This window comes from Hyperoodon ampullatus (genome assembly GCF_949752795.1).
Source record: "Hyperoodon ampullatus genome assembly, chromosome: 1".
NCBI lineage: Eukaryota > Metazoa > Chordata > Mammalia > Artiodactyla > Ziphiidae > Hyperoodon > Hyperoodon ampullatus.
The window spans coordinates 43,587,174-43,599,607 of NC_136914.1; positions in this window are offsets into that span (position 1 = coordinate 43,587,174).

Consider the following 12,434-nt stretch of genomic DNA (forward strand, 5'->3'; position numbering starts at 1 on the left):
AATTCTCAGGGATAAGCCATGAATTACAGAGTGATTCTAAAAGCTTTACATTCTATGATAAGCCACTATAATGTTTTTTCCTCATCAAAGACAGGAACTTGTTTTTTAACATAAGTGACCAAAATGTTTTCCAATTAGAATTGTATACATAATTTTAAAGTACAAATACAGCCTTCTTTTTTTATTCAGGATGTCCAGTTATTCTGAAACTGCTTCCATTCAATGCCCAAATAAAATTCTAATCAGTAATCAAAGAAATGATCTATATTTTTTCTGGACAAGGATAAGAGCGGACCTAAGACAAATTTCATAAACAATATTTGACTTTGTAACAGCTGACACTTTCACTCCTAAATTGATTTTCTAACTCTGACTCTGGATTTCTACCATCAGCTGACAAATGACTATCAGGTTATTTCATGAATGTATCATTTTGACATGGTTGTCATTCTTATAAAGCAGGGTATATGCAATTATTTAAATATTTCTAAAGCAGGTGCTTCAGAGACTCCAGGTATAACCTAGAATGTATGGGCTTAACCCTTATGTAATATTACCACCCATTAACTTGAAACAGTTGAGACAAAGATGCTAATCAGTTAGGCACACAAAAGCTGTGATATTTGAGCCTTAGATGCTTACTGGATATAAACTAATCTACCCACGCTGCCCCCTCTGATTCCCCCAATTATAAGGAAGAGAATAAAATTAAAGAATATGTATGAAGTGGTAGAAAATATATCATGGATCTTTGTTTTTCATACTTCAGTACTTTACAAGGGATATACAGGATGGGCAAATTTTAAGGGGCTCAAAATCTGTATCTTCAACTTCCAAATGTACATCTTCCTAAACTGATCTGCCTAAGAGCCCTTCTGTGGTGTTGGTTCTTCTTTCTCAACTTTCCTTCGCACTAATCATTCTGCCACTTTTTAAAGAAATGCTATCTCTCACTCACTGAGAATCTCACTATGTAGGGCACACTTATTTACCAAGGCACAAAACTGTCTTGGATGCCAAAGGAACAATTAGAATTATTTCCTAGAAGCCTCTTCATATAAGGGAGTCCATAACTTTTCAAAATTCTTTATAATATCTATTATTTAACAAAGTTTAACGTATGTACCTCCTTTAAGCAATAAAAGTAGGGACTGTGGGACTTAACACTGCTTAGGGCTCTGGTGATGGAAAATCAGCCAGATGCTAATGTACTACTATAGTTTACTAAAGTTTTTGAGTATGTGAAAACTTTGGTCACATTTATTTATTTAATTATTTATTTTTTGGTGACTCTCTTTCACCTAAAACCATGCAAACGGGAGAACAAGTACAATTTGATTCACATGAATATAATCTTGTTACATATGAATGCCTAGGTCATAGAGAGCAAGAGATAAATAACTTTTATTAAGTCTCTTTTCTTTTTAAATGAATATATAGACAGTTGATTTGTTACATTTACAGGAATTCACTCCCTTCTTCATACGTCATCCCTTAAAATATTCATACACGGCACATTCATCATTGCTGAAAAGCTGATTTTTTTTTTCTGGATAGCTAGAGATGAAAAAGAAAATGATCGTTGTTATTTTTCACCAGTTTGAATTTGGGGATAAAAATCTCTGAAAGTTAAAATGTTAGCAAAGTAAAAACGTTAGCAATAACATTTACACATCTTCTTACAAATTACAATGCAGTTTTTCTTATACTATCTCATTACACAATGACCCAGAGGGCATGGAAGTTATTTTTCCCTAATTTATATATGAGAAAATTGACATGCCAGAGGATATCCAGGTAGTAATAAGCCAAACTGGGACTAAAATTTAAGCCTTTGGAGTCAGGTCTGTGATCCCACTCTATTAAACCACCTCTTGTGAAAATTGCTCAATTTGCTAAGGACTGTATTCTTTAAGTAAGCTTTTATAATATGTAGTTGAGGTGATGACCTTACTCCAAAAGTGCAAAATCTATCTTAATTTTGGTTAGGAAAGCAATATATGTATGATTTATAATGAAAGGATATTTTTTTCCAGAACTTCACAAAATTCAATTCCTATATCCATATAAGGAAACAAGCTGTTTAAATAACGCTTCAAGTGTGCCTCAGTGAAATGATCTGTGTCCTTTAAGATTTCAAAGAAGCATTCATGTCTAGGAAAAAGTATAAAGAAGGGCTGTGATAAGTCACTTGGTCTGTTTCATCAGTTCTTTGGCCGAGTACTGTTAATAAAAGTTGTAACTCAGAACACCCAGATGATGAAGGGATATGAGAAGCTAATGACACATGAGTAGAAAGGCATGTGATTCCAGACTGGCCTGGTGCCTGATTCTTAACTGAACATTGAAATTTTTGAGCTTTTTGTTCTGGAAACAAATTAAGAAAATTGCAGTGTGATTTGTGAGTGTTCTCACTCTTCAAGCTTGTGCTATATGCCACTACTGCCAAATTGTAGCTATTGTTTGCTTGACTAGAACTTGGAGGAAAAAAAGGATAAAACTAGGGAATGGGGAGTGGGGCACTGATGTGGGAGGACTGGGGAAAAAAATGGGCAGGCAAGTAATGACAAAAAAAAATGCTTCTTTGGACAAATTAATTTAAATCTGGAAAGCATCACCATGGAAAATGTGCCCTTCAAATTACCTTCACGAGGAATTCAACACCTTATTAGTCAGTGATTTTCAGATGGCAGCATGTAAAACAATCACTTGGAGGCTTGTTAAAAATAGAGGATCTGTTTTGTAAATCTGAGTTGGAGTCAAAGAAACTGTATTTTTAACATACCACCTGGGTGACTTTGATGCAATAGGTCCATGAACTATACTTTGAGAAAACCTGGGCTAGAAATTCTTACCCCTGGATAGAAATTTTCTCTTGAAATTGTTTCCCACACCACTTTAATCCACATACAGATCTCATACTCCAATTTTTAAAATGCATCATTTTCAATTTCTATGTCAAATGTCAGCATGGGAAAAATTCATAGTGTCTAGCGTAATCTATGGACCAACGAACACAATAAATTGATAGTTCAAAATTTCATATACTGTTAACTTGCTTGGAAGTCAAAGATGAGGAAATATTAACATATCAAGGCATTCTAATAATAACAGATGATGTAATGTCAGTTATTATCAATGTATCTCATATACTGTATATACAATGTTTTTGTTTTACACATTTTGATGAAATATATTTGGAATTTTTATTAAAATTATTAGGCCATCAACCTTATATGACAAAATTCCAAAGACAAACAGGATTTGTATGTGTATTTAAGAATGGGACTCTGGGGCTTCCCTGGTGGCTCAGTGGTTGAGAGTCCGCTTGCCGATGCAGGGAACGCGGGTTTGTGCCCCTGTCCAGGAAGATCCCACATGCTGCGGAGCGGCTGGGCCCGTGAGCCATGGTTGCTGAGCCTGCGCGTCCAGAGCCTGTGCTCCGTCCGCAACGGGAGAGGCCACAACAGTGAGAGGCCCACGTACTGCAAATAAAAATAAAAAGAATGGGACTCCCGAATTATTTACGTTCTAATCCAAACTGACCTAAAGGCTAGTCCCAGGTATTTTTGACTAGGTCCAGGGTTGCAGATGAGTGTTAAGACCCTTACTAGTCAAAGTGTGGTTCCTAGCCCAGCAACATCAGCGTTGTCCAGGAACTAGTTAGAAATGTAGACACTCAGGTCCCACCCCCGACCTACTGAAACAAAATCTGCATTTTGACATGATCCCGCAGATGACTCATTTGCATGTGAAAACTGGAGAAAACTTCCTTTGAGCTATTTCAGAGTCCTTATCCTTTCCAAATTTTCCCAGCTTTGGACTAACTTCCAGCACCACTCCCCACTTTTCCCACACATCCACATACCCCATTATTTTTAGACAATCACCTCTTGTTCGTCCCTTGTTCTTATCTCTAAAGGGAAAAATCACACAGATTCTAAATAGGTAACTCGCAGACTTCATTCACAAGTTTCTCTCTATTAGCCAAAGAAAACTTTGCATCTTGATAATATTTCTGAACAATTTGCTGACAGACCTGAGCCCACCGAGGTAGTTTCTTTAAAGCAGCAAGTAAAGGAGGGGGTGTGGGTCATTTTCTACAGCTAGTCCAATGGTATTCACCATTAACTATCCTATATCCTTGCTTCAAAGCCCTGCTTTGGCCTGTCTAGGTTTGTACTTAAGGAAAAAGTGGTCAGTCCATTAAAAAAAATAATAATAATTTGCCCCATGTAAAAAGAACAATGCTATTACATAAAGCAGTATTATAGGCTCCCACAATTTCAGTGCTGCAGAAGCTATTGCTGCTGCTAAATCACCGTGATCACCCTGGAACCACTGGGAACATGCTAATTTATGCCCAAAGCAATATTAGTATTATTGTTTATTTTACTTCCATTATCTAAGTAGGCACAGTCCAAATTAGGTAGGTTGCTATAACTCTGTCTTCTCCTGGTATGAGACTGGGAAAAAGGATATAACAGTAACAAAGAAAAGCAGCCAACAGTTTTAGTAAATAACACTGCAAACGTCAGGTATCATTTCTTATTTTCCAATTACTCCAGTTCCTATCATCAAGTTTAGTAGAGACAGTAATGTGCCTGGTGCTAGAGAGAAATCATTCAGGTAAGCTGAGGCTACTCCTTCTGTTTCTCCATCTGCTAAGCTGTTAACACGAAGACATATTGACAAGGGCTCAAGGAAAACATGGAATATTTCATCAGTAAGATTATGCTGCCCTAGAGACAGATGTTAGAAAGCTGTTATATTTAAAAATAAAGAGATAAACAGATGCTTGAGGGGAAGGAATAAAATAGTTTTAGAATTGGGAAAGAAAATTAAAAAGAAAAAAAGATGGAAAGATAGATGAGAGGTTTGTATTGGCATAGGAAATGGCAAATCCTTATTGTGTAGGAAAAAAACTTCTGTGTCTGCCTCAGGCAATCATTTACTATTAGGTAGGCATTCTTAGAGTGCATTCTTAGAGAAGATTTGTAAGAAGAGCTTAGCAGGGCTGATTATGATTACAGAGAACAGATTTATCTGTTGTCATAAGATGGTTAATGACAGGGCTTTGACTTAAAACCATATACACTAGCTTTCATAAAAATTTAAACATGAGAATTGTTATATACTATGGTAATTCACATTCAGTGAATATAAAAACATTAATAATAACTCTGGATTTATCTGGTGACTTTCACTGCACTTTGCCAAAAGCGATCAAAACAGTTTGTCTTATTTTTACTGGGGAAAATAGTAAATAGGATTATGATAGAGGGTTATCTAAATATTTACAAATGACATATAGTTGTCATGTATTAAGTCAACACTTAAACATTTTTATTTTTTTATTTTATTTTTTGCGGTATGTGGGCCTCTCACTGTTGTGGCCTCTCCCGTTGCGGAGCACAGGCTCCGGATGCGCAGGCTCAGCGGCCGTGGCTCACGGGCCCAGCCGCTCCACAGCATGTGGGATGTTCTCGGACCGGGGCACAAACCCGTGTCCCCCGCATCGGCAGGCGGACTCTCAACCACTGCGCCACCAGGGAGGCCCCAACACTTAACATTTTAAAACAGTAGATACTCCTTTTTTTTTGCTATGGTTTTCACACTTTTATAAATAAAATGCAAAAAGTAGCAATAGGAAAGTGAAAGGAACTTTGGCTTTGAATTCAAATAACTTGGGTTCAGATCCTAGATATTTACTTAGCCTCTTTGAGCTTCAGGTTCCCCATCTATACAACAGGGATAATAATACCTACCTCCTAGGGTTGCTGAGAGGATTAAATATATTGTTAATAAAGGCCTAGCATTGTGCCTGAACATTATAGTTCCTCAATAAATGGCAAGTTATGTCACTAACAAAAAACAAATTGATACAAACAAGCAGATTAGATATTCCAATTTAATTACTGGTTGTCCTTTTCTGGAAATCTCCAAGTTCTGATTGCACAGTAGAAGCCCTTACTTACCCCTTCCTCCTGCTGGGAAGGAGAATGAGAATACCTCCTCAAGAAATGGGAGGACACGACAGAGGACAGGTTCCCAGAGAAAGGAAGAGGAAACAGAAAACTTCTACCAGAAAAGATGAAGAAGGAAGAGGAAGGGGGCATGAGGTCTGACTTGATGGTCCTGACTACCCCCTCAAGAATGAAAACCCAGATAAATAATGACAAAAACTGAAAGCAGAGGAGCTTCAGGAGTTTGCCTTGCTTCCTGTTCTGCATTCTCGGAAGAGACAACCTTGCAAGACAAACTACTACAAACAGAATAAAATGGTAGCATGGTGGGAGTAGGCCAAGGAAGGTTCTGTGATGGAAGGCCTCAAACTTCCTTGGCTCTTGTGCAGCAGGCTCTTGTGCCCACGTATTCCTTCATTCCCAGCAGGGCATGTGGAAGGTTGAGAGTTGACAGTGAGAAGCCATTGGGGTCTCCTTGAGACGACCCGAACAGATGCTGCAGAGCTCACAGGCTAAGCCAGGGCTCAGAGGGCAGACGTGGCCGAGACATGAAGACCTGCAATGCTGTTGAGAAGTGAAAAGAGAGCAAGTGAGCAAAGGAGGGCTATAGGCTCTGACAGAATAAAATACTTGTTTAACCAATGACAGACTTTGGCAGCAGATCAGCAAGGCGTTAATAGCCACTTTAGATATATCTCCATGGAAGCCAGTGAGAATTGAGTGGACAACACAAAGATCCACATATGGATCTGGGGCTCTCTCCTCTCCCTGCCATGAGGACACATGAACTTTTTCTAACAACACCTAAAAGCCGTTTCTGCCAGGAGAAAGGGGAGGAGGGAGAACAGTGAAAGGCTGAGATCTACCTCAAAGGTCCTATTTTAAACCTAAAGACACCATGATACTTTTGCTTGTCATCTTCAAGTTCTATCCCATCCTACTTCACTCAAAAAGAAATTTATCTCAATTCAAATGAAATGAAAGGCCTTTTTAGCTCTTGATAAGTTAGATGCAATGTGTCTAATTCTGTAAGTCATATTTTCTTTCTGTGAGACCTGGAGATGAAACCAAAATACCCACTGTCTCTTTATTCATAACTTATAAGTGTCCTTATTACATTAGGTAATAGGAAGTAGTACCGTACGTACATTTTCTCTCCTTTCCACTTTTAAATTCTGCATTGGTAATTTGGGAGGGTCCTTCTTTCCTTCCTTCCTTCTTTCAATGAGTATGTACTGAGTACCTACCATGAATGAATAATGTGCCAGGAGTTAAGGAAACAAAGATAAATGGGACATGAACCCTATTCTTAATAAGGAAGAAAGTTTTGTGTGATATGTAAATGGAATATATAAATTAAAGAAAAGCTAGTGCAGTATTGCTTCCCATTGCTGAGCAACTGCAAACATAACAAAACAAAACAACAACAGAACCTTACAACTGCAAACATGCATTCTTTACCCATCTATCAAATGCACACAGAAGTAATAAAAGTTGACTTATGCACAGAGCAGTTAAAAAGCATTTTTGTACAAAATCTTAATTACAGAGAAGTCAGTTCTCAGAATAACAACAGTAAATCAAGTTGCAGGACATTCAGAAGCATATAATACAAAATCTTGTTTTTTTAAAAAAGTGTATTTGCTGTAATGGAAGAGTAATAAGATGTGGGAGAATAAGCCATAAAGTCTATCATCACTTTTTCAATTTGTTTCAAATACTGTTAAGAGAGGCCTGCAAAAGAAGTTATATAAAAACCAAACATTCTATAGTTCTTTTAGTTTTCTCAGTAAATATTCCTTGATAAGTTTAAGACATTAAGATAAAATATGAATATTACAGTCCTTATTAGCTTATGAAGTACAAATTTTTACATTACTAGGATTCCTTAAAGGAGGGCAACAGCAACCTGAGAAATATGTTGTTATCATTACTTTCTGAAAACAAAACAGAATTTTATGACTTGACTTTAAAAAAAAATTCCTGTGATGTTCTGAGGATGTCAGTCTAAAGAAACAGCATTGCAGAATGTTTTAGGAAGGCTCTTTGAACCACTGCCATTCACAGAAGAATGGTTATTATCTTCTCTTTCTTACTTCTTCTACCATAAAGCTCCTTGGCATGGAAAGAGTACAAAATTTAGCAAAAGACGTTGGTATTTCAGTCATCCTAAATGTACATCATACACTGATTGAAAAGTGACATTACTGGAGATTATAAATTAATTCAACAAATGATACTATCTGATTAGTATTTCAAAACAATATTTTATCTCTTCCCAACCCCCTCCCCTCTATATCTTCATACAGTGCAGCTACATTTGAAATCTATGGTTTCTGGCATATCTGGGGTAAGGTTATACTAGGAATTTACCAGACCTGTCAGTCTCTAACTTTCTTCCATATTTCATTATATCATTCCAGCTATAATTAGTTGTCTGGTAAAATTAAGAACAGTCTATTTCAATGAATGCTCGTGTGAACATTTAACAACTTTTGGTTAGGATGACAGCTTAGCGACAGAAAGAATAAACCAAAAAAGGAGAGTCACTGAAGTAACCTTGGTTAACTGAGTATTGCCAGCTCAATGGAAAATTCTAAGATTTTGCATTTTTTTCCCTTTTTTGTTATGAATCACCCACATATTTCTTGTCAGGAGCATCAATTTGATGGCATTCCTGCCTCAACTAGCATGTTTTGAACTGACTTGTCTTCACTGCTATGGCTCCCTAGAAACTCTGCTGTTGATGAGCGTTGATTCAGCTGAATGCTTTGACATTCAGCTTGTCAGTGAAAGCTATTTTAATCATTAAGATGCATCTCCCTTCCAAGATTGCAAACTGTTGCTGCTCATACACAACATCCTATCATTTGATTAGTGTGGAGAAGAAAAGAGCCTAAATAGCTACTACAGATTATATTAAGAGCTAAAATTTACAGAATAAATAACTGTGTGTGAGGTATTGTGCTAAGCAATTTACAGGGACTGTCCATTTAATGCTCACTATGATGGAGTCTCACCATCTGAGTTTGCACCCCTGTTCTCCATTCACTATCTGAATGACATGCAGTTCTCATCTGTAAAATGGAGTAATAGTACCTACTTCAGAGGGAAATTAGGAGGACTAAGTGAGACAATTCATACACAATAACTAGAATAGTTCCTATGACATAGTGTTCTCATAGTGTTATTAGTGATTTTTATTACCATTTTGTAGATGAAGACCTCCAGTTTCCTTCACCAGCTGCCCTACTCACCATCACTTCTAAATCTTCTAACTTTAACTGTCTCTGGTGCCCAGACCCAAAAGAAGATAAGGGAAAATGAAAAGTTATTTCTTTCAAGACTTTCTTCTGTAGGTATTTTAACTCCAGTTCCACATGAGGAATGCCACAATTGTGGCAAGATAATACTTTTGTAGTATTAACCTTTTTTTTTTCCCCCCATTCTTTCTTCACAGTAGCCTTTTCCCATTCGGGCAGCTAGGTGTATGTCCTAGTAATACCCTGTTGAATGGGATGGAGGTGAGGGACAGTAACTGAAGCCTTAGACAATCTGGGGGATTTCCAAGTAAAGGGGTCATTTTTTCCAGGCTTTAACAAGAGGTATAAAGGCGGCAAGGTGGCAGGATCCCAGTTTCCCATGCCGAGGTCTGTGCAACAGCAGAAGACATGTGTGTCATGTGACTAAGCAGACAGCCTTAGATAGCTGCACAGAGTTCCCTGTGCCATGTTATGGAGAGCGGGCAGCAGAATAATCCCAAGCTCCTATCTGGACATGGAAGCAGAATTTCTCATAGTCCAGAGCACCACTAGGATGGTTCCCATTGTTGCAGAAACTAAGCTGTGTGGTTACCAGAACTCCTTCCTCTTCCTCCTGGGCATACAGCTAAACTACATTACCTAGCCTCCCCTGCAGTTAGTAGGGAAAATAGGACTGACTTTCAAAACTTATGTGAACCTCTATGTGTATTCTCTTCCCTTATCTGCAAGCTGAATGTATATAAACCAGTAGAGGATATATGATTCTAGAAAACAGCACTCACTGAATCAGGGGTTAACCTGGGATCCATTAATCAAATTGAGGAGAACCATGAACTTGGATTTGGAACAAAAATAACTCTGTATTTTCCCTAACCTCTAACTGAAACTTAGCATTTCCTTCAATTATGAATGTAGGCCCCAATGAATAGTAATATTTGCAGTACTTGTCACTTTATGACCAATACAAATCACAGGTATTTTCATATTATATTACAGCTGTTAGAGGTATCTCAAAATACCATTTACACTCAATTTACACTCAATTTGTTTTTAAGTAACAGTATTAAACCCACTGCTAGATTTTTTATTACATATGCTAATAAAAAGGCACATATATAACATAAGTTTATTATAAAATAATTTGGTAACAGTATTTCAATAAAATTGGTTTCCTTTGTGACCTCACAGATACTCATGCCACTAAAAGACAATTTTCTGAGGAGTCCTTAGGCTTCACCGGATTGCCAAAGAGGGCTAAGGAACAGATGGAGTCCTGAATGATTTCATGGAGGAGGGCCCTTCTTTTCCTCTCTCCTTCACATCCCCACCACACTGCTGACTCATATTGGACTGTGATGTGAGAAATTAGCTGCTATTGTATTAAGTTATTGAGATTTGGAGGTTAATTTTTAGGACAACTAGCCTAGGCACACTAATACCCTTGCTACCAAAATGGCCCAAACATGGCAGAGAGCACCCGAGACCTGAAGAGGCCTCTGATTGGAAAGGACCCAGAAGGGACTAGTGAGGACCAAAGATTAGATGGAGCCAGAGAAGCTGCCTCAGAGGATACCAACATGGAAGGACAGTTTTGCTAAGTACAAGGAACAGCTCCTTCATCTTAGAAATAAAGTTCAATTACAGTAATATAACTGCCACACAATAATTTTCTTACTATTATTTATTATCTTCTTTTCCCCTACTAGGGTGACAGTTATTTTTGTTTCTCGTATCAGATATTAAGTGCTTTTGAATTCATCAAATTATATATATATAATATATAAAACTATATATATATACAGTGTTAAAGCAATCTCCAATTATCTTCATTTACTTAAAATCTTACTCAGGTAGAGTGTAACAACTGAAGAGAAGCCAATAACCACGAAGATAAGATGCTGTATAATGTAAACATCAGCCTGTCCTAATCACTGGTGTATACCAAGCGCCAAGCCTCATGCCAGGCATATACACATTTTTATGAACGAGTAAATTAATCAAACAGCATTTATTTTAATTATATGCAGTGTGTGTCACTCATGACTGGACTTTGTTATGAGAAAGTCGCTGCCTTTTTCATATGTAAGCGTAAGGTGAGTAGGTTTGGAACTTAAAGCTTCTACACTGAGCCTAAGGGAAATTAAATAGTCTTTTAAAACTACTTTTCAGTGTCTGCTTAGTATTAGTATTAGGGTGTAGTCGGAAGAACCATAATTGTTTTTGTTCTTTGACTTTTCATGTTGATTTTCATACATTCAAGAGTGAAGAACAGCATAATGAACCCCCCAAGTACCCATTATCCAACTTCAACAATTATACATGTTGCCATTCTTATTTTATCTATTCCCCCTGCCCTGACCTTTTTTTGCTAGAGTATTTTTTTTTTTTTTTTTTTTTGCGGTATGTGGGCCTCTCACTGCTGTGGCCCCTCCCGTTGTGGAGCACAGGCTCCGGACGTGCAGGCTCAGTGGCCATGGCTCATGGGCCCAGCCGCGGCATGTGGGATCTTCCTGGACCAGGGCACGAACCCGTGTCCCCTGCATCGGCAGGCAGACTCTCAACCACTGCACCACCAGGGAAGCCCTGGAGTATTTTTTTTTTTTTTTGGCTGGATTATTTTAAAGTAAATTCTAGGCCTCATATTCTTTCAACTCTATTTCAATATATATCTCTAACAGATAAGAATTTTTTTAACATAATACTACAATACCATTTAGCTCACTTAACAAAATTATTAACAATTCCTTAATAGCATATACAGTCCATGTTCAAATTTTGCCTGGTCATCTCAAAATGTCTTATATTTGGTTTGTTTAAGTCAAACAGTCTCCACAATGGTTGTGTTTGGTCAACATATCTCTAAAGTTTAATAGATAAATTCCTCCTCCCTCTTTAAAAAATGACATTTATTTGTTGAAGATACCAGGTCATTTGTTCTGTAGAAATTCTCTCATTCTGGATATGGCTGACTGTAGCTTAACATGTCCCTCTATTATTATTATCATTATTATTTTAATAAAAATGGTAGTTAGATCTAGGGCCTTGTTTGAATTCAAGATAAATTTTATACACATACAAAATTTTCTTTTGGCAAGAATATTTCATAGGTGTCACTGTGTACTTCCCATTGCATTTGGAGGCACATAATATTTGTCTCCTTTGTAGTGATGTTACACTTGACCAGTGACTTCAAGAGTTGCCAGTC